Source organism: Chlorocebus sabaeus, unplaced genomic scaffold (assembly GCF_047675955.1).
Source record: "Chlorocebus sabaeus isolate Y175 unplaced genomic scaffold, mChlSab1.0.hap1 unalloc_scaffold_298, whole genome shotgun sequence".
Lineage (NCBI taxonomy): Eukaryota > Metazoa > Chordata > Mammalia > Primates > Cercopithecidae > Chlorocebus > Chlorocebus sabaeus.
Genome location: NW_027327590.1, coordinates 162,376 through 186,219, shown reverse-complemented (window position 1 = coordinate 186,219; position 23,844 = coordinate 162,376). Strand labels below are relative to the sequence as shown.

The window sequence follows — 23,844 nt, the reverse complement described above, 5'->3', positions numbered from 1 at the left end:
AAACATACACCACTGCCCAATATTGATGGGAGCCAAAAACATGGAAGTCCTGAGGGCCCACAATGACCAGAGCCAGACACCACTTCTGAAAGAACCAAGCATGTGCCTAAAGATCACCCGTGATGACCCAGGAGAGCAGCTTTGAGCAGAGACAAAGGTGAAGGAGAGGCACATGGGCCAGGGTGCTGGGTGTGCCCGTCTGTGTGACCTCACTGAGATTGCTGACCTCTGGCCCTTGGTGTCCGTCCTGTGGAGGAGGTAGCCCCCAAATCCCTGCCTCCCTTCAGCACTGACTGAGGCGGTCCTGAAGTCTCCCCAGGGCTGAGGCTGCTTCTAATTCCTGTTAGCTGCACACCCACATAAAAAACAAAAAACAAAATATCAAGTATGCAGACAGGAAAAGAAAAATATGCGAATCTTCCCTTATTCAACAGGCATTTAAAGAGTAACAGGAAAATTGTGATAGTCTTTAAACAACCACCAGCTATCACGTCCTGTTGACATGTTTTAGCTAATCAGGAACACCTTTACCAAACACCTGTGTGTTCAGGAAATCAGTTGACAGGTCCCAAATAACCTCGGAGCTTACGACCTGACCCCCACTCACGTGCATCCCCTCTCCAGAAGAACGTGTCCTGGACACCTTTCAAATGGTGAGGAACAGGAACAAGGGTAGCTTTCCCTCAACCCCACAAAACAAGCTCGACCCCGAGGAGCCCGGAGAACAGCAACGTTTGTTTAGATGCTTTCCCACTGACCTTGTCACAGCAAACGTTCCCATCCCACACAACCCAGTGTTTAACTCTCGCTGGGATACCAGCAGCCGTCAACCCTCAACAAGCTGGAAACAGAGGCCAAGCTGACAGGAGGCCTCTCTCCATTCCCTACTGAATTCGCTCAGGACACGGATGTTCCCAAACACACATGGCCCCGGGTATTCCACACCTGGAGAACATTCTAACAACAGACGCTGCAAAGACATTCCCCTAAAGAGAAACTCAGTTTCTAACTTCCCTTAGGGAAAAATATGAGGCCCAGAACTTTCCAGAAAATCACGTGTGGGAGGAAGCCACTCACCTCTGGCACTTCCTAAACCTGCCTTCCCGCAGGTGCTCAGGGATGCCCCCGCGACAGCCCCGTCCACCCAGGACGGCAGCAGGGCTCAGGCAGCCAGCACCTGGGCAGCAGGCGAAGCAACCCCAGGGTGAAAACGTCATCCCAGGCACCACTTCCCGGAGCCCCTCAGCAAGAAAAACAGAGGCGGGACCAGAACCGAGGGCTGACTCGAGGCTGGGGAGCCACAGACCCGCACAGCTCAATCATCGGACACGCTCTGCTGTGGACAGAGGAGCCCAGCCCAGGGAGAGGCCAGCACAGAGACTCTCGTGCCGGCTCCACGAGCCAGCGTCCTCCAGGGCTGCAAGTTTATGATCACAGCTTCAGAATTTGTTTCCAGAATCTTCCGGAATCAAAGACGCACCAAACTGTAAAGCTGCCAGGACAGCAGGGCCCAGGAGCAGGCTCAGGGGAGGACCACGTAGAAACCCCACGTGTGCATGCTTACTCCACACAGGCCACCCCTTCACCCAATACTATACACGCAAACGCATGTATGCACTCCATACACACCCTCAAATACACTCACCAAATATGATGCGTGTACACACTCCACACACACCCTCAAATACATACAACACACATGAACATGCTCACTGCAGCCACACCTGCTAAATACACTCACCACACACGCACAAACGTGACACACCTGCACACTCATTCCAGACATCACACCCCTCACCAAGTACACAGGTGCACACACCCCCAAGTCGAGAACCTGCAGACTCCACAAGCTTTGGTTTCCCCCACTGTTTCTCTCATCACATGAGATCCACACACAGGTGTCATTTACTGACATCTAACACCCGGGGAGGCCCTTAGACAGAACTGCAGTCACAAGTCGGCTTCATTCAGGCATCCATCACCAGTCTCCTGAAGCCACCTCCTGTCCCCACGGGAAGGGAGGCCGAGACCGGAGACGTCACTGGACTTACAGATCCCCAGGCTGGCAACCCAAAGAAATGAGGAGGGCTCGGCCACGGCCCTGGAGGGAGATGGGTACTGGGCTCAGGTATGGGCAACATGAGTCCTCATTTCCATACCGTGTCACCTACGACAGCGTCAGGTGAAAGCCAGTGGTTTGGCATTCCTGGAATAGACAGTCCTGGAATTACAAGCAAAACTTTTTACTCCTCCCCTCTGAACACATGAGGTCCATGGTCCCCTCACATCTAACACTGGGAATCCGAATCGGTGACTCTTTCTGCACCTGAGGACCACCCAAGAGGATCCACACCTGCTACAACAGCAGCACCGCACCTGCTCTGCAGGGGAGCAAAGCAAATCCCACCTTTATGAATAACACTGGATTACCCCGACACTGGCAGCCTGCAGTGTGTATATCGTCAAGCCCCCAGATCTGCGCCACCTGCAAGAGGAACACCAGTCCTTAGTCCAGGGCTCTCAGGACAGCTTTTGAGGAGGATGCTAGCACCCTTCTCATCTCCCAGTGGAGAGGAGAGGCGGCCAGGGTCAGGACTGGTGTATCAGGAGGGTCAGGGTTCAAACCCCATCTGCCTCGCAAAGCAGCCCTTACCGTTCAAGTGACTTCTATCATCAGTCTTAAAATGTACCACAGTTACCAGCAATTCTGAGTGTTGTTCCTTGGGACGTCATAAGCAAACATTTTGTTAGAAACATTTTGCCAAATCTGCTTTCAAAATCCTATGTTATGAAATGACTAATGAAAATTTGAACTATGAAATAAAGCACATAGTTAAATGAATCCCAAAATGACTATGGCGAAGGAAGCTTTAACTTGAAGTGAAAAATATCCTCTAAATGACATCAGCCAGAATTATCTTCAATCATTACTGATCCCATACGCTTCAGGAATTATACAGCATCATCTCAGATATGAACTTAAAACCATTAGCTGAATGTACATTTCAGCACAACCAAAGTTCTGCTATAATAAGCAGCACAGGCGTCTCTGGAGAGGATTTTAATTGGGACTACAAACGGTGTGCACGATCGTGGTAAGAGGTTTCATGCTCGCTGTTCTCCAAGGTGCGACACAGAGAAACACCACTAACCTCAAAGACACCTGCTGCTTTGTAATGAGATGAGAGACGATGTGGATGGACTACTGTAAATATTTGAAAAGGAGAAATAATGCAAGGAAAGAATCGTATCAGTTTCCCTTTACATTCTTAGAAAAAAACTGATTTTTCTTTTGGGATGATTTAAAAAGAAAATGACATTTCTGGATTTTTTTTTTTTTTTTTACTTTTCTTTCTGAGACTGGGTCTTGGCTCTGTTGCCAAGATTGGAGTACAGTGGAGCAATCGCAGTTCACTGTAGCCTTAAGTGATCTTCCCACCTCAGCCTCCAGAGTAGCAGGGACCACAGGCACGCACCACTACACTCAGCTAACTTTTCTGTAATACAGATGGGGTCTTGCTATGTTGTCCAGGCTGGTCTTGAACCCCTTGGCCTCAAGTGATCCTCCTGCCTTGACCTCCCAAAGATTTAGCCTAAGCTACCATGTCTTATCGGAAAATAGACATTAGAGCAAATGCATTTCTATAAGATTTTCTACCTCTTTTCACTGGGGAAAAAGGTAACTTGCCTCCAAGGGTCGGAGAAAAAGCCGTTACTGCAGACAAAAGCGCTGTGCATCCCGGGAACCGCTACACCATGAGGCACGGCCATGCACCCTGGATGCAGGAGTAACACACGAGGCTAGCACAGGCTGATGCTGGCCCTCTCCAAAAGTAGGCCTATCCTTCCTCCTCTCCTCAGCCCCCTCTCCCTTCAGGCCTCAGTGGCTGCTGACAGGGCAGAGGCCACAACTAGAGGAGGCTCTCAACTCCACCAGGGACAGGAGCCCCGGACGCTGGGGACTCCGCTGCTGCCCTCTGCGCCCACCTCCTTCTGGTCAAGCCTTCTGAGGAGCCAGGCGTGGCCACTTTGACCCTCCTTCCCTTCTGTGGCTCCTACAAAAACCAGTTCAGCGAGCCCAGGCTGCCTCGCACGCCACGGATGCCCGGCACAGGCCACATGTCCTCATCCAAGCTCCTGGGGCCAGAAGGGTCTTGCAATATTTCACTTTCCAGTTGAGCATCCCCAGCCTGAAATCCAAAGTGCTCCGAAGAGCATCTCCTTCGAGCGTCACAAGGAAGCTCGGAATGTTTCAGGTTTCGGAGCATTTTGGAGTAGGGACGCTCAGCCTGAATTTGAACCTCTTCAAGGAAGCCACACACTGAAGCCCCCGATGTCCACCCTACACAATCCCAGCACACCCTTCGAAGTCCTCAGCAACAGATTTTCTTTCTTCAAAAATAACCACAAGTCACAAACTCACAAGCAATCACAGAAGGGGGTTGTGGACACCCGCACAGATGATGAAATTTAACTGTCACATTTTTACCTGAGTAATTTAAAGTCATTCCTCAAAACACACCTGTTTTACTGAGTTGCATTTTAAGGTGAACACACACAAATCATTTCAGGGAAACAAACGTCACTTTGGGCTGCGTGTGGTTTCTTGACTCCCGTGAATAACTCAGCGTTCACCCTCACTTCTGGATAAGGGAGAAGATGCAAAGAAATCTGTTAAAACAAAGACATGAAAACAAGTTTAAGAAGGGTTTGAAAGGTTCCTCCTGTCCCCCTGGAGGGGAGACGAGGACACTTGGAAAGCTCACGGGGGACAGGAGCACAGCCTCCTCGGTGTGTCATGGACACTGCCTCGCCAAGGGGAGAGGATCATGTCTGGAAGACTCACAGGGGTGGCAGCACAGCCTCCTCAGTGCTTTCTACACTCAGCAGCTTCAGAAATTCCTGCAGAAGCAGAACACATCATGAGAACTGAGACTGGAACACCCCAAAGAAAGGGGACAAGGGGTCAAAAAAAGCATTCAATCATTACCAAGGAGCGCGGGCATGAAGCCGCTTTAAAGACCGTATGAGAACTCATCTTTAAAGTGTGAAACTCATAGGCGTTTCAGAAAATAAGGGTAGCGCGAGATTGCTCGATCAGCTCAAACAGGCTGCCGTCCCTCAGGCCATGAAGTCCCTGAGATGAGCCTCTCACTGAGCAGAAGTCACTCGCATCTCTGCCAGAGAAAGGACTACAAGTTGACACATAACCTCATGAAACCTGGGCTTCAGCCCGCCGACAACAGTGAGTCTGACACGGTACATCCTTCCACATGGTTAAACACCACAGGGGTTCATCAGACAACCTCGAAGGGCTGTGTCTGTCCAGCTCCTTTACCAAGTTCTGGATTTTTCCTAATGTACTATAAGCAGCATGTTCCAGTAGAGACATAATTAACTGACTCTAGGTCCTCTTAATTTTGAAATTAGAAACACACTTGGCCAGGCACGGTGGCTCATGCCTGTGATCTCAGTACTTTGGGAGGCTTGGGCAGCTGGACTGCTTAAGTCCAGGAGTTTGAGTCCAACCTGGGCAACATTGTAAAACTCCATCTCTACAAAAAATACAAAAATAAGTCAGGCATGAGGACATGTGGAACATGTGCCTGTGGGTCCTGGCTAGTCAGGAGACTGAGGCAGGTGGATCGCTTGAGCCTGGGAGGTTAAGGCTGTAGTAAGCTTTGCTCACACCACTGCCTGGGCAACAAAAAGGTTTTTTTTTTTTTTTGCCTGTCTTAAAAAAACCAGAGAATAAGAATTATATACCTGACTAGCCCAAAATAAAAGAGGCCTTGTGGAACAACCTGAAACACAGCTGCAAATTCTGGCAGGGCCTCCCCTGGCTTGATTTGTGGTGAGTGCAGGACCGCTCTGAAGGATAGGACCCCAGGCACCTTCCGAGACTAGACCTTACAGTACAACTTCCCTTCGCTGGACGGAACACTGGCCTTGGAGCCTGGGACACCCTGGGGCAGTGCCACCATCCCGAGGCTGCCATGGCACAAGCAGGCCCTACTATCATGAAGCCTGGGACATCCTGGGGCAGTGCCACCAACCCAAAGCCACTGTGACACAAGGGGGCCCTGGTGCCACTGAGAGGCTGCACAGCAGGTCCAAGCCCAGGTCAGGAGTGAAGAGGCTCCACATCCTTTCCATCCCTCCAGCTGAGTCCACAGATGTCTTGGGGCAGAAATGCATCACCCTCAATGTCCACGGGTGAGTTTTTGGACACAGAATCTGGAAGCGTAAAAGATGGTTCTCGGCTGGTTGGTTGCCGGCTCGGATCTGTCCTCTTTCCACACAAAACCTGGCTCACACCAAGCAGCGTCTAAGTCCTGGAAGACCTGCTAAACACAAGTGCAGTTACAAAGCGGAGAAACTGGAGGGGGTCGGGCTGTGTTCCAGTGGCACCAGTGTTTCTCAGGAAGACCCCGGTCATTACAGGGTCCAGGGCAAGGGCTTCCTGGGATCCAGGACATGGAACAAGAACCCATTTCCCGATCCTGTTGAATATGAATCGGCTAAGGGCCAGTTCCCTCGGAGGACTGAGCACCGCCCCACAACACCTTGGTATGGGTATGTTATTACATACGTTGGTATGGGTATGTTATTACCCATACCAAGGTAATAACAAGCCTGTTACCAGCAGGAGGTTGGTGATGAAGACATGAGGACCAGATGAGCACGAGGGATACTGACAGATCATCTCTGGCACCGAGCAAGGGGCGGACACTACCCCGTTCCTGACGCATCAGCCCTGGCACTGAGCGAGGGGTGGCAGCACGGCCTGTGCCCCTGCAGATGCAGAGGGATGTGAGGGGGACGCAGGCTGGGCTTGGAGGCTAACTCAACCACCTGCACTTGCACTTGCGTTCCTCATGGCAGGGAGGTGAGGCACAGGCAGCATTAGGGCTCACCTTGCCCCCGGGCTGCACTTTTTTCTGCTTATGAGTCGTGCTCGCTTTACATGGACAGGCATAGCTATAATAATGGTTCCCTGATTATTTCGCTGCCTACATAAAGGGCTTTCAGAATTCACTTCCATCCTTAGGAAAGGCGGCCAACACCAGGCTGTCTCCCTTAAGATGCCATGTCTCATATGGGGGAAAAAAAAATCAAGAGAAATCAAATAAAGGCCATAAAATACATCAGTTTCAACACTAAAATTTAATAGTACGCTTTAAATTGAAGATGAGTTAAGTCACATTTCCAAACCTCTGAAAGCACGGTTACTGGGAGGGAATGGTTTGCAACACACAAACGCAGCTCTGTAGAAGTGCCCAAGCTGGATGAAGGCTCAAACGTCAGTGCAAGGAGAAAGTCTGAACAAACTCTCTCCTGCCCTGCTGCTGTCCTCTTCCAAAACACACTGTTTATCTGTCAGTTTAGAACAAGGCCTAGGGAGGTGGGAGGCAGGCCTGGGAGGGTCACCTAGCATCCAAGCTCCTCACCCACACAACTGCGCTGAGCTGAGCAGTACACATAAACACAACTAATTCTCCCCAAAAAGAAGACGGAAGGCAGCACACTGCCACGCCAGGCACCCTGCAGATGAGAAGATTGAGGGGAGCCAGAGGTACCTTCAATCTTGCTTGCATGGTGGAGGGAGAGGAATAATGCCACTCACTTGAGTGTTGCACAGTTCTTTCTAGCACTGAGTGGCAGAAAATAAAAGTTATAGATGCTTCCTCAGATAAATGTTTCTGAAGAACTGAACATAAATTATGTTCAGGAAATAGCATTATGAATGCCTCAAGTGCTTCTGTTTTCAATAATCCCAGAGTAATGCTATAAACCTGGGAATCAGTCTCACCCAACTCCAGGATCACGGCCCAGGTGACGTGGGCACACATATCCTGAAGCTCCAATGCTCAACTAAAGTGGGGCGAGTGAAAATGATCCTGGGTATAATTTACACGGACCCAGGAAGGTGGCTGAGCCCCAAACCCCTAAACCAGGAAGACCAGTGTCCTTCAGGGGCCTCACCTCTGTCCTTTCCCAGCCTCTGGGAACCACCACTCTGCTCTCTACTGACACAAACGCCCCTCCAAGGTACAACCAGGAAGATCATCATTCAAAACTGAGGAACGTGGCAGAACAAAGCTGTCAGGAGATTTTAATCACCGACACCACTTGTTACATGACCCAAAGATGATTAAAATCCCAGGCCCTTCAAGACTGAATGTTATCTATACTTAAATGCATTTCATCACCATATTGGGGGGTTATTCCTTTGTTTTGCTGCAAATATATCCAACTGCTGTAAAAGGAAAAGGCAATTTGTTAATGAAGCTTCTTGGAGTGTCTCAACAGGCCTCGAGGCAGGATAAAAGGCAGGACTTCCTGGCAGAAACGCTCAGCTCTGAGGTCAGGTGGAGTTCTTGAGCACCAACCAAGGCAAAATAAGGTCGAAGACCACACCACACTTTCCTCAATCACATCTTCATTCCACCTTTCCTTCTATTTCTCACGACTTCGCTGGGAGAAATTGTGCTGAAAGAAAATGGAAACACACACATACATAGGAGACCCTACAGATGCTGAGAATGGGTGCAGCCGTCACAGTCCGAATGTCCTTTCAGGGCCATCTGACCTGGCTGAGATCCAAGTATCCAAGTGCAGGATTGTACGTCAGACCCGTGAAGCCAGGATTAAAGCCACTGAACGGCAGTTTTCCATCCCACGGAAACCGGCCTTGCTAGGGGTTTCCTCGGGGACCACCGACCTCACACCACCAACCCTCAACTACTTCAACTAACCTACATCATGGCAGAGGCCTCTCCAGGCAGACCAGCCCTGCCCAAGTCCTGCTTCACGGCAAACCCTCCAGACAAACGTCCTTGGCCTCCTCCGGGAGGCTGTGCTCGGAAGGTGCCCTCATTTACTTCTGTGGCTCTGAGACATTTAACTAGAGCCCAACACATTTCTTCCTATTCACATAGTATTGAGTTAAAAGATTTTTAGGAGTAAACTTTCACTGGGAAAAATACCATTTCAGGAGCCCCAGTGACCACAATGAAAATGTTTTTACCTTCCCTTACGTGACATCGGCAACACCAGGTCCAGGAAACGTTCTGGATCTCAGATAATGGCATATCCACTCATAGTAAGTCTTGGTCTTGTTTCACAAGCTATCAAATGCTGCCCAGAAGCAAGAAAAACCCCACAATGTGGCAGGGAGGGGCGACCAGCGTGAGTTCTAAGGCCAGACCACCCGGGTCTGCTGACAGCGTGGCGAGGGGCAAACAGTGCAGGGTCTAAGACCAGACCGCCCGGGTCCCGCTGACCGTGTGGCTTCAGGAGTTTCCTAAACCCTCTGCTCTCCAAGTTTCATGTCAGAAAAATGCAGTGATAACCGTGTCCACCTCATTTAAATATATGTGTGTATATATATATACACACACACAGACACACACATATACACACACACACACATATATATACTCCAAAACTACAGCCCTATAAAGGCCATTAATCCTAGTTATCCTCAAGGCATTGAGCGATCAATAATGAGCCATCCCCCTGCTGCTGACCTGCCTTAGCCCCACCCTCCGGAAACCCCGCATCCACACCAGCCACACAGGATGAGGCCGAGGAAGGAGCAGGACTGTGTCTTGGGAACTTAAACTCTGGAAGCTGAGTTAAATCAGTGCCGCTCAAATCTTGCCACCAACTATCTTGTTAAATTGGGAGATTCCATCTCTGGGGATCTTGAAGGAACCTGAGGCTCTACACTGAGTGAGGTGAGCACTCGTGCTGCAATGAGACGGCAGGGAAAGCAACCGAATCTGGGGTCGCAGCTGCCTGAGGCTTGGGTCCCACCGGGAAAGTGGCACCAGGGCCCTCAGGACAGCGGCGGAGGTCCCAGGAGGCAAGTCCCGGCGCAGAGACTTATGGACCCAAAGATTGCTCCAGGGCCAGGAGGGGCTGCTGTGCTGACAGCCACGAGGCAGGCAGCCTTCAAGCTCCTCCAGCTGCCATCCTGCAGGCAGGGAGGACAGTGCCCAGACCACCCCGGGGCTTCCCCAGCCTGCCAGGCTGGTACTCTTACTCCAGCCACTGACAAGAGTCCCCATGTTGCAAGCTAGGTTGAAACAGTGCCTCAGGCCTCGGGGCACATGCACACCCCCTGCAGGGCCACTCCTACCCAACACCTGGGGATGGCTATTCCCACACATCCTCAACTCACAGCAAAACTTAAAAATGAAAGTCGAAAGATACAGCCAGGAAACCAATGCCTAAGAAGCAACTCCACGGTGACTCTTCCTAGAGCTATTGCTATTGAACATCTTTAAAAACATTTCCAGGCTGACTTCCTAGAGCTATTGCTATTGAAAATCTTTAAAATTCTTCATTTCAAAATTAGCTTTTATTACACTGTCTTCCCTATTCCACCAAGACTCTAGAAAACAAAACCATTACAATTTCCAATTCTATCTTATAGCAAGTTAGAAATACATATGTTTCCTCAAAGGATTCTACGTGTTTCCTTGGCAATATCCTTTCCATGCCCCATGCTACTGCCCCCAACAGGGAAGGCTTTTCCAACCCAACCCAACCCAACCCAACCCAACCCAACCCAACCCAAGGGCCCTGAGACAGGCCCCTAACGAATCGTCTACAAACTCTTGAGACAGGCTTGCCCTGACAAATCATCTGCAAACTCCATCTTCCATTAAAAACAGTACCGAAAATAAGCATATTACCACCTTTTAAAAATTACTGTAAAGTGGACAGTGTTCAGTTCTGTGAATTTCGGCACAAATATTCCCATAATCATCATCACACAAGCAGAACAGTCCAACAGCCCCAAACCCACTCACGGAGCCTCATAAGCATACCCTCCCATTCCCAGCAACCACCCTCTCTGTGTTCTCCCATCCCCCGGGTCTGTCTTTTGCGAGTGTTGTCGCAAAACACTCGCAAAATCACGATTTCCTGGGCATCGTGCTTGGAGGTGCACCCGGGGTGTCCTGTGATCAACAGCCAGGCCTCGGGGCTGCTGGGTATATATTATTCCACGTATGGCTGTGACACCTTGTGACCTGTTTTGGGCAACTATAGACAGCGCTATTAACATCTGGGCACAGTTTTTCTTAAACATCAGATTCTGTTTCTCTAGGGTAAATACCCAGGATTGGGGTCACCGGGCCCCACGTTTGTGTGAGTTCAGTTTTGTAAGAAACTGCCAAGCTGTCTGCACCGTGCTGAACCCCAGCATTGCACAGGAGTCCCGACAGCCTGTCCTCACCAGCACCTGGGGCTGTCGGAAGACCTTAGGCCCTCCAGCAGGGGTGTGAACAAATTCACTGCGGCTTCGTTGCACATCTCGGTGCAACCAGTCATGTTGAAGGTCCTTTCAGATGCTTTCGGGCCATCCTCCCATCCTTCTCAGCGAAGCATCTGTTCATGTCTCTTCCGCTTTTAAGTCAGGTGGTTTGTTCTCTGTCATGAGCCGTGGGAGTCCTGTGCATTCTGGATATGAGTCCTTTGCCGGCTGCATGGTTCACAGAAATCTTCTCCCCGTCTATCAAAAATGTGTTTCTTCAATTCCCTAGGGGTGTCTTTTATATTAGAAGTTTAATTTTGATGTGTCTTACCTACTTGTTTTCTTCCTTGATTATGGATCATGGTATGGCTAAGAGCTCTCACCCTCGGTCTCCACAATTTCCCTTTCTTTTGTAGTTTGATATTTTACATTCAGAGCTATGGTCCACCTTAATTTTCATACAGGAATTTCTCCCTATTTTCACTCTTTTGCATTCGGCTGTCCCATAATTCCAGCACCATTTGTTGAAAAGACTCAAATTCCACTGAACTGCTTTTGCGTCTTTGGATCTGTTCTGGACTCCACTCTGTCAGCTGACCCATGTGTCCATCCTGAGCATAATTTGTGACTTTAGTGGCTGTCTCTGTGAAAAAAGTAATTCTGTCTGGAAGCAAAAACCACATTAGAAATGCTCTAAATAAGATTCTTCCTGTTGGCAGGAGAGCAAAGCCACTGCCCTAAGCAGAGGTGAGGCCTCGACAGCTCCCGGGCACAACCTTAACACACAATGGGGAAGGGAATTCATTTCAAGGGCCACAACGTGAGACCAGCATAGCCATGAAAACTGCAATAATTTCACAACAGAATGAAATTCATAAAGAACTGCTGAGAAGCGTGTGATAAGTTACATAAATCACTGTTCCTTAAATTCTGACGGTTGACTAGAACAGAAATAGCTTCACGGTACAGTTCAAACAGGAGAAAGGTAGGTAGGGGTGGTTTCCACACCACACAGGGCCTGCAGGAAACGGACACTCTTCCTCTAAACGGGAGATCCCGGAAGTGATGTGGTAAACCATGGTGAGAGGCAAGGAACTGTGCAAGCCGGAGTCGCGGCCTTGGCCCCACCACGGAGCCTGTGTCCTTGAACGACGAGACTCAAATGTCAGGCCAGGGCAACCGAGGCAGTTATCAGGGGACAAGAAAATGAGCGCACGGTGGAGGCAAAGGTCTGAAATTGCGCAGCAACTTCGAGTCAAGTGGGACAAACTGACTCAAAATACAGGTTTCAAAAACCATCACAGAGAGCTGTTCCTCGGCTCTGGAAAGGCTAAGGGACTAATGCCCACACTGAGCATCTGCTCCCAGAGACGACCCTGGTGACCTAAGGCCCAGCTCTTCCGAACCCGCGCCAAACCTCAGTGAGGAACTTTGTTGGTATCTTATGGCACATTGACATGTTCCCTTAAAATCTGGTATTTCATCAACAATGCAGGCGCCAGCTTTGACTCATACACATTTCAATTAAACAAGATAATTTACACCCTGACCATGCCAGGTAAGAGGTTTACTACAATCTTTAAACAGCCAGAGGCTACAGTCTGCTCCTACACAACACCATGTCTCTACAAGTTCGATGGGTTATTTACTTTCCATGTCTTCACTTGACTAGTGCTAGAAAGCAGATTAAAAACAGAAGGAACCCAGAAACACTATTGAACGAGACTCAAATATCTTGCAGTCATCATCGTGATGAGACGTTTATTAAACAGAAATGTTCTCCCCTGTAGAAAGCAGCACACATCAACACACACCGATAACTGTCGCCAGCATTCCAGATCATCTTCCCTTCCATGGCCACAGTGCAGGGCAATGGACCACGCACACCTGCAGACCCACGGAAAGCGGGGTGACACGGCCGATTCTTGTAGCGAGCAGGCCAGGGTGCACTCAAACTGCATCTCTTTCCAGAGGTCCGCCATGGAAAGTTACACATTTATTCCACGAGTTAATGGCACTGCACCAAACATTTCTGTAAGATTCTCTTAGCAAGCTTTTCCTTCTGCCTAAAATGTCCTGACACAAACTGAAAAAGCTCTTGGAGCTGCCAAAGACTTCAGTATCCCCTTAACTATTGTCATGTACGCCAGTGTGAAGAGACCACCAAACAGGCTTTGTGAGCGCAACATGTCTGTTTATTTCACCTGGGTGCAGGCGGGCTGAGTCTGAAAAGAGTCAGCGAAGGGAGGTAAGTGTGGAGCCGTCTTATAGGATTTGGATAGGTAAAGGAATATTACAGTCAAAGGGGGCTTGTTCTCTGGCGGGCAGCAGTGGGGGTCACAAGGTGCTCAGTGGGTGAGCTTTTTGAGCCAGGATGAGCCAGGAAAAGGAATTTCACACAGACACACAAAAAATCATCGCTTAAGGCAAGGACCGGCCATTTTCACTTATTTCTGGTAGAATGTTATCAGTTAAGTCCAGGCAGGGCATTTGCACTTTTGTGATTCTTCAGTTACTTCAGGCCATCTGGGTGTATATACGTGCAAGTCACAGGGGATGCGACGGCTTGGCTTGGGCTCAGAGGCTTGACAACCATAGTCTTTACTTTTAAGGTGTGGGGTAAGATCATATAATCCCCAACTAAGCTCCTGATGCTGTGTGTGGCATCCAGCAACAGGACGTTCCATTCCTGGATTATATTTGACTCAAGAGTCCACAGTGAGAACAATTTCTGGTGAATGAAATACCAGGCAGGAGGGTGATTCCGCTGGGCAGCTCTTCACACACAGCCCAGTCGCTGAGGGGAGAGGAAGAGGCCCACGCGCGTCCACCGTGCTCACGCCCCCTTGGAATGCGCCCCACTCCTAGAGACCCGGACCCAAGGGAAATCTCACCTAAAAATGGGCAAACCCTCACTTTGGCAGAGGGACAGGGACTCGGGGCCACAACTTCACCTCAGAGCAACACAAGTGCAGACACAGCACCCCAGGACACCCTCCCCACCCAAATTCAAGGAGGAAAACCAACCCCCGCCCCCTTGCGGAAACCCCCGGCTGCTGGAGCAGACGCCTGCCGGCGTGTGCAGCCTCTGCCGTCCCACATTCCGGGCTCAGCACCTGTGCCTCAGCCCTGGCACTGCTCGCCACACCCACAGGTGTGCCAGGAGGGGCAGGTCCTAAGGTCTCCACTGCACCAAAGCCTGCAAGGCAAAGGGGCAGCTCCCTCCAGCAGGAGTCCAGAAGCACACACTGCACCAGCGTCACAGCGTGAGAACTCTCCCCTCGGTCTCCGAGTCTCCAGTCTGTTGCCCGCCACGGTCTTCTGCCAACGGCAAGGCCCAAGCTGGGCGGCACGTTTGGTTCTCACCATTTCCCTTGTCAAGATCAATACTGCAAACATATCCAATTCATCCTGCCACTAAAAATGAAATAATCCGCCATCTCCATCACAGATGACGCAACCAGGTTTCCATTACCGGGGTGTTTTCCCCCCCCCCTCCATTTTGAGATGGAATTTCTGCTCTGTCTCCCAGGATGCAGTGCAGTGGCGCGATCTCGGCTCACTGCAACCTCTGCCTCCCGGGTACATGTGATTCTCCTGCCTCAGCCTCCCAAGTAGCTGGGATTACAAGGTGCCTGTCACCATGCCCGGCTAATTTTCATATTTTCAGTACAGACGGGGTTTCACCATGTTGACCAGGCTGGTCTGGAACTCCTAACCTCAGGGGATCCACCTGCCTCCTCCTCTCAAAGTGCTGGAGTTACAGGCGTAAGCCACCAGGCCCAACCATTACTGGTGTAATTTCTAAGCCACTCTCTCACACCTACTCCTTTTTTTTTTTTTTTTTTTTTTAAAAGAACCAGCTTTATGGCTATATTTTTTGCCAGAGAACCAGTTACCCATTTCAAGTACAAATAAGACACCATGTTTAAAAACCAAAAATGCCAATTTGCACAGAAGTCTCCAAATACCTAGTTGATTTGAGCCTTGAGAATAACATCAAGCTGTTGGCTGAATACAACTTCCCTTTCCATCTGTCTGCTTGTGAGTTAGACACAAGGACGAAGCCACGAGCTAGGGACATAAAGGCAGGAACCACCAAGGCAGCCGAGACTCCAAATAAAAGCTCGAAGGACCAACACAAATGCACCACACCCTGCACGCCCTCCTCTCCTTCCTTTTCAGAATTTCCAGAGGATGAAACAGGGACCTCCTCAGACGTCCCACGGTGCAGGTGGCCAGAGGGGAATGCGGCAGCAGCCTGAATGAGGTGACCAGGAAATCACATTCCACAGACAGAAATTCTCCATGTGCTTTACATCCTCTGTCTCTGAAGAACTATGCCAGCCTAACAGTCGCTAGAAAACCGCCTTCAAGTGTCATTTCCCATTTCAAGCAAAGAAAACAGTGGTGGGGCATGAGGGAAAAACATAGCCATATGTTCTGGGGTATTAAATAAGGTTTTTTTCTGTTATAAACGTATAATTTTACATTCTCAGTTTTCTGTATAATTGATATGCTTCCTAATTGGCAGACATAGTAATAAAAAGTGAATTCCAAGTGTAAGATCAGAGGACCCGTTCACATGGCTTCAGGTTCTGCTACTGTGTTTCAACTTAAGAAAATGGTTCTGTGCGTTGGTAACAAGGCCTGAGAGTCTGTGTGTGAGTCTGTGTGGCTGTAATCAGGGTTCGTGTTGGCTCTGTACCAGAGGATGTTACACTGTTACATTATCTTCTACAAAAAATCCTGAAAAAATGAAGGCTGAATAGACATACTCACCCTCCCAAAACAATCCAAATGTCCACCGATATGAAAAACGGATGAATTACGGTTTCCATCATAGAATATTCCTCAGCAGTGAAAACAAACCATAGCCACAGGTGCCAACTAGGATAAAGAAAACCTTTTAAACACGTTTAAAGTGAACTGACTAGGTGGAATTCCTCGATTACAGGCATCTGCTCCAAAAGGGTACTGTTCTGAATCCTGTGATGTAGAATGATATTTAGCAATCCTGTTTTGGGGCACATCTAGAAAAAAAGCAAAATAATGACTACACAATTTTAAATTCTTTGTAAATTATAACTATTACTATGAAAATTCTAAAAATGTGAAAATCTTCCCAACTGTTGTTGGACAAGCTTCAAAATAAATACCCTGGCATTGCTTGCCACACCCACAGGTGTGCCAAAATAAATGAAAATATAGCCTAAGTTAGTAGAATTGAAACCTGAAGATGTACGAGCCGTCCCCCTGCCTCGCTATCTATACATCGTGTAGAAATTTAAGAGCAGGTAGTGACACTGCAATGCAAGGCTCAAACCAACTGGGTATTTGGAAACTTCTATGCAAATTAGCATTTTTGGTTTTTAAACACGGTGTTATTTGTACTTCAAACAGGTAACTTTTTGATTCCCTTGGAAAAAATATAGCCATAAACCTGGTCTAAAAAAAATAAATACAGAAGTGGGTATGAGAGAGAGTAGCTTAGAAATTTTAAAAGTATCAGCAGGGAGCAGTGGCTCATGCCTGTAATCCCAGCACTTTGAGAGACAGGCCCAAGGGGCCTTTGAGGACACTGGTCTCCTCTGCTGCCTTCCTGCTGGACTGACCCCAGGATATTCACTGGATTTCCACCCCGTCTCATTTAACATCCCAAGGGTGGTCTTCATCCTCATCTGGGGCTCAGCTCTGCCCCAATTTCTTAAATCTCTGCCTTCAGAGCCTGAAAACACCCACGCCCAGGGTCACCCTAAGTCCACGTTTACCCCAGAGAGTCCCAATTTTATGTTTTCCCAGCATCGCCTTAGTGATAATTTATCCTGTCAATTCCAACTGCCTTCACACCTCACCCCTGCTGTCTCCCAGCAGACCCCACTCAGATGCACATGCCCCAGACCCCACACCCAGGTCTGTGCATGCTGCCCTGCTCTGCCCATGTGGGGACCACCTCTCTTTCTTGAGGAATCAGCTGGCGATCATCTCCTTGTGGAGGGCTGCCCTGACTTCCAACTCTCTCCAGCAAAGGCAGAAGCCATCCTCGGTACTTCCCCAAAACTCAGGCCAAGTACGAAGATGGCACAGATGTTAGCTGTGCCTGGGATGCCATGGGCAGGGTCCCCAGATGCTCTGCACATGGCCCGGGGCACTGCCTGAACATAGCAAGTGCTGAAGAAACAAAACTGACATGCGCTGACCTCTGATAGGGCCTCCTTCACCATCCACATCTGTCTCCCCTCTGGACAGTAAAATCCACAAGACACGGAGGGCTTGTCTCACTCATCTTCAAACTCCCAGAGTCACCCTGGTAGGTAAAGGGGACTCAAATGTCTTCTGAAGGAAGCGGCTGGTTAGCTGCCAAGTTAAAGGGCCTCTGAAATTCAGAGCTCTGCATAGGAGTCCAGCACACTTTATTATGAATGACTCCAACCACGGCAGAAGTGGCCGTGGAACCAGTGCTAACCAATTCAGGGTTTGTTCACTGTTTCTCAGTTAATTATCACAACTCATTCTCACAGAGCAGCTGCGAACAGATCCTCAGACGTCTACACAGAGTGGGACGATGGCGCCGAGTCACGTGAACGTCTTGTTGCAGACTGGGAGACACCGGTCAGACATGGACCCAGGCAGAGCACAGACCTCACGTTAAATCTGCTCCCTGTAAACAGCACTCCCTGCCACGCCCTTTCCTATCCGCACAGCTTCTACAAATTCAACTCTCACACCTGACACCTAACAATACTGCACACCCCCATGTGAACGCCCCATTTACCTCCCAAAATGACCCGGCATGGCTGAGTACAAAAAATTTCAACATAAGGGAACTGGAGGGCATGTGGGGCTTTCTCGAGTACCTGCTGCCTCCTGATGGGAGGGCCCAATGCTTCACACCCCTAGTGAAGGGCGGGTCTCTTCGGCCCCCCGACTTTGACCTGGAGCTTAAATCAGCATTAACTAATTTCACTTTCCAGGACCAACTTCAAAGGCCTGAAAAGCCAGAGAAGGGAGAGGAGATGGAACACGCCCTCACCTCAGACCTGCCGCAAGCACGCACTTCTCAGATGCGTCCCAAGGTGCACAGCGTGTCCGATGCCTGTTTCACATCCACCGACCTGCAGGTCTTCTATGTGGCATCAGCCTCTTGGGCACTGGAACCAAGAGGTATAATGGCAAATCCCCTATGCAGCAAAGGTGAGGCAAAGGGGCCCAACGCAATGGAACTGACCTTTTTCTGACAGTCTCAAAACAGAAGGAAAATACTGTACAACCAACTTCCCCTCACGCAGGTTTATTTACCTGTGACTCAGAGGCCATGACAGACAACTTCAGGTTCTTACCGATTCCTATTTTCCCCATCCAGGAAGCCTTTGTTTTTAAAATCGTACGCACTTGCCATTTTGTAGGCCAAAACCAGCAAATACTGGCAGTTTCCTACAGTTCAACTGAATAAAATATGATCATGGCCTTTTGTGAAACCATGAAGAAGAGGTGGATATCTCAGTATGTGTTTCCAGACTGGCTTTGTTCCTGAAGTGGTAACTCTGTTCACTCAGGATTTTAGACACTGAAGAATAAACATCAATATCCCACCAAGAAAATCAAAAAAATGAAATAATTTTGCATCCACCTTGGAGCCGTTTTAGGGTAAGGCAGGACACAAACTTTTAAAAAGCTGCAGTTGTCCCTCTGTATACACAGGGACATGGATTCCAGAACACCCCCCGCGTTTACCCAAATCTACGTATCCACAGGACTCCACGGCCACCCTATGGAACCGCATGTAGGAAACGTCGGCCCTCCACAAAGCCACGTGTTTTCAGTAAGGGTTTGGTTGGAAAATAATTAACGTAAGTGATCCTTCGAAGCTCAAAACCTATGTGGTTCAGGGTCAGCTGCATTTATTACTTGTGTCATATCTGAGGCCTGAAAGCCATCATTCTCGATACCTTAACGTGATGGTTAACAAACTAACTGTTCTGATTAGAAAGAGGAAAAAGCTTATTTTTAAGCTGACAATGAGAGTGGATGCGGCTACGGTGAACGGAGAACAGACCTAAGCAAGCACCAAGGCTGGGGTGACTGCCTGTGCTCAGACCCACCAGGGCCTGTTCCTCCATCTCCCTCTGCTGAAAGGGATAACCGCTTCTCCCCCACGACTAAAGGGCCTTTTTTATATACTCACACGAGAAGTGCTATGAAAAGCTAAAAGGTCACAGATAACATTTTTAAAAATAAACATTAATGTAAGCATTTAACAAGCCCATTATGATTTTAAAAAAAATGGTAATAAGTTCTTGGGTGTGGTGGCTCATGGCCGTAATCCCAGCACTTTGGGTGGCCGAGGTGGGTGCATCACCTGAGGTCAAGAGTTTAAGACTAGCCTGGCCAACATGGTGAAAACCCTTCTCTAACGAAAATACGAAAATTAGCCAGGCATGGTGGCAGACGCCTGTAGCCCCAGTTACTTGGGAGGCTGAGGGAGGAGAATCACTTGAACCCAGGAGGGAGAGTTTGCAATGAGCCAAGATCATGCCATTGCACTTCAGCCTGGGCGTTGAGTGTGAAACTCCATCCCAAAAAGAAAGAAAGATTATAAAGTTTTCTTTCCAATGAACCTATCATTCAGCCACCGAGGTATCCTATAGCTACTTATTCAGCCATGAGATACACAACAGGAGATATAGGCGAACAGGACACAGTTCTTCCCTGAAAGAAGGCTGCACCCTCAACAGAAGGGAGGCACATACTCCGAATGGAATCGGCATAGGGAACAGATGCTGCTGCAGGTGGAACTGGCTGCACAGAGCACCCACTCAAGTGTCTGAGAAACAAGGAGCCGTTGGTGCCATCACCTTTCATACCTGAGCTGGGTGGTGATGACATCACTACCACTACCACCCGGGACAAAGAGCCCCAGAAGCACACAATGAGCTTACAAACTCACCAAGGCGACGACCGAGTAATGTGCGTGGAGTGATGCGAACACGCAGACATCAGGGCCACGCGCGGAGTTGGTTTTGTGCATCAACCTGAGCGTGCCTAGGGTGCCCAGATGGCTGGTTCTGCATTATTTCTGTGTGAGATGCATGTTGGCCTCTGGACTGAGTGGAGACCCATCCTCGCCGGTGTGGGGGGCACCACCCTATCCACCCAGGGCCCGAGTAAAACAGCAAGGCGGGGAAAACTGGGTTCACTCCACCTGTCTGGCTGATGGGCCAGTGACATTTGTCTTCTGCAGCCCGTGCTCCTGGGTCTCAGCTCCTCAGACCCGGGTGGGATCTGCACCCTCCACTTCTCAAGTCTTCAAGCCACACCCTCCCAGGACTCCAGCTTGCAGGCTGTGGGTCCTGGGGTTTCTTGGACACTGTAGCCCCTGCAACAAGCCTCGCCCTGGAGACACACGCACACCCGGCTGGCTGTCTCTCTGGAAGCCCTGACTAAAAGCCGCCCCTGAAAGTGGTCTTCAGAGTTTCTTTCTAGCCCTAAGATCCCAGCGCCCCTCCTACAATTCTAGGCGGAAAGGTGAACGGAGACCAATGGACAGAGGTGTGTGCGAGGACACACCAGGCAGCAGCACTAGGCAGGAGGGCACTAACGCTCACTAAGCAAGGAATCAATGCTGCTTGCCACAAAAATGAGAGCAGTAAAGATTTCTTCAAACAGAAATGAGTTTGTTTCATGATTTGCTCTTAATATATAAGAAAGCATAAAATTAGGCCTATTAACAATTACGTAAGTCTTTAGAGGCCCTTGAACTACTTCTGTCCCTTTGTGTTTTTATAGAAAATAAGCCTGAGGTTAAAGAGAATAACGTCACTGGCCACAGCTGGGGCCACGAGAGGACACAGCTTATACCCCTGAGGTCCCTGGGTGCCCCCGAGTCCTTCCCTTGCTATTTATGGAAATATGGGAGAAACCAGGAGGTCTGAGCACAGACCTGGCCGTGCTCCCGGGGGCCGAGGAAAGCACCCATCTGTCCAGTCTTCCCTCCACACCCCAAGGTTCCCTCTTACCCAGACTCTTGGGCTGACGCGGCTCATGCACTGAACAGCGCCATCATTAAACGTTTAGCTTCGCATCACGAGGGCCTCCCTCTGGCCTCCTCTGACCACTCCTGAACCTGCAGTCAGCACTAGTCTGCAGGACACGCGTGGAAAAAGTTCATGGATCACGGTCTCCAACGAGGAAGGTGCCAGGCAAGGAGTCGGAGAGCTGGGGATGGAACAGCACTCACCCAGGGAGGCGAAGGGCAACAGCGGCCACCACCGAGGGCCTCCCTTCCCACCTTGAGGGCAGCTCACCCAGGAAAGCGAAGGCCGACACCGGCCACCACTGAGGGCCTCAAGGGCTCTCCCCACCCTGAAGGCGGCTGCGATCACATTTCCCATCGCACCAAGAGACCCCTGTATTGAGCACAAACCTTTCCAATCTTTGAATCTATAAGGAATCACAACACAGACATTCCCTCAATCCAAATGGCCAGCCCACAAAACAGACACGCAATCATGCACATTTCCTGTGGGAAAATCAGTCAGTCCCTGGGGCCTCGCGCCAGGGGTGGGGGAGCATCATGGGGAGATGCCCCAGGCCCAGCCTGGCTCTTCTCTCTACAGCTCCTTGCCTTTTCCCTCCTCTTCCCCCCGCCCCTTCCCACCCCCTCCTAGCCTCAGAGGCTCCTTCCTCAAATTCTTTCCCCTTGATGAAGTCATTCATGCCCAAAATACAAGGCAAAGTCATGGGGGCTCAAGAGAAAATCCATACCGTGGCTCGCGTTTTAGATTCTCATAAGTTTGAGAATAACCAAGCAAGAATCTTTGGCATGTGAATGCGGTCTGAAGGCATCTGAGCACAATGCCCGGCACTGGCCCGGAGTGGATCATGGGTGTCTCGGACATCTTCGCAACTCTACGCCAATTATTTTGAAACATACCAGCAGAATAGAACCATGTGAATAGCTGCTTCTCAGTTAAAAGTAGGAAAAGACTCCAAAAGCTGCCCTCAAGGAACATCCTTCCCACCAGGAGTTTTCTGCATCGGGTCCTTCAGGCATAGTCAAGGCCCCTGGGCCCAACTCCCTCATCCCTGCATCATAAAGCAGCAAAGACAGTGAGGAATAAAGCAAGTGAAGGAGTCAGTCCCGCACAAAATGGGCTCCAGAAGCCACAGCCACTCTCCCAGTGTGGGAGCCAAGTTCAGAGACCTGGAAACACCAGCTTTCCCAGGGAGGAGGGCAGAACAATGCCATTTCCCCCTAGTTTAGGGAGACACCACCCCACGTCCTCTGGCCTTAATAGAAGAGACACTTCACATAAATGATTTCAATGACTCCACCACACACAGAAAGTGGGCTAAGGGCTAACACACCCAAATAAATGCCAGGCAAAAACACATTAAATGAACACACAGATAACCAAGGTTCTCCTGTTATCCACGAAATATTCAGAAACAAATCCAGTAAGCAATCTCTTTGCAATCAAAAGACCAATTCAGAGGTGCAGAGTAAAAATAAACATACAACTGAACCCTTAATACACCAAGAACCAAATTCCACGGAAGTGTTATTACATCACCACCTCCCAGCTGAAGGAAGCAGCACTGGCCACTGACCAGCTGTTCACTTGTGGGTCAGTGAACGAAAGGCAGTGCTGTCCAGGACAACAATGAGATGTTAACCTGAAAAGGGCAAAATTGCAGAGGCTGGAGGGACCTTCCAGGTAACCCGGCCCCCTCAGTGGACAGAGGACCCCCGTGGGGCCACAGAGCCCAGAGCTCCAGTGTGTTCGGGGCAAGGACTCAACTGCAACCCTGATGATGTCCGAAAGCCTTCTGCCCTTCTGTGTCTCTGCCCCACTAACGGAGAATCCGTGAATGCTAAGGAAATGTAACACATTTTACAATACGTGTAGATTTTTAGCAAATTAAAGATAAACAGTGACAAACTTTGAGAATTAACCAAAATATAGTTCAATGAATGCCCAAACTCAAAGCTAGTCTCCAAGAGGTGATAAGCTGTGTGTGGTGGTTAACGCCTGTAAATCCCAGCCGTTGGGGAGGCTGAGGCAGGAGAATCACTTGAGCCTAGAAGGTTGGGGTTGCAGTGAGTTGTCATTGTACTACTACACCCAGCCTGAGAAACAGAGTGAGACTGTCAAAAACAAACAAACAAAAACAAATTAAAGGAGTTCAAATGAACTCGCCCATACCCTTTAAATTTTCATTTGGGTACATGGGGTGATCTAGTTCCTTTTTCCCTTGCAATACATGAATAATCTAATAATTCAATATAATCTAACAATTACATGGGAAAATTTAATTATTTTCCCATTTCATTATTCCCTATCTCAGGGAAAAAGTTAAAAGTATTCCCTATTTCAGGGAAAAAGTTAAAAATCATTTTAAACTTTCCTTCCACAAAACAGTATACTCAGTCATCTCTATCTGCTTTATCATGTGGACTTCAGCTTCACATGTCTATAATACGGTTTTTGTTAAACAGCGTTTATGTAGACAGGCAAGAGAAAGAAACACTTGGTCTATGTAGAAGCAGCAGAAGACACGTTTTAACAGAAAAG

The 23,844-nt window shown here is 49.2% G+C and overlaps 1 long non-coding RNA gene across 1 annotated transcript in view; it reads right to left on the bottom strand.

Moving 5' to 3' along the window:
- Positions 1-21,893, bottom strand: part of LOC140711213 (uncharacterized) — a 28,562-nt gene extending 6,669 nt beyond the window's left edge. Inside the window, exons 1-2 of the long non-coding RNA XR_012092376.1 lie at positions 18,303-21,893; positions 227-14,658 (exon numbers count right to left, since the gene is read on the bottom strand). This is a non-coding gene — a long non-coding RNA (uncharacterized lncRNA). The remainder of the gene's footprint in view (positions 1-226; positions 14,659-18,302) is intronic.
- Between the last annotated feature and the right edge of the window lie 1,951 nt (positions 21,894-23,844).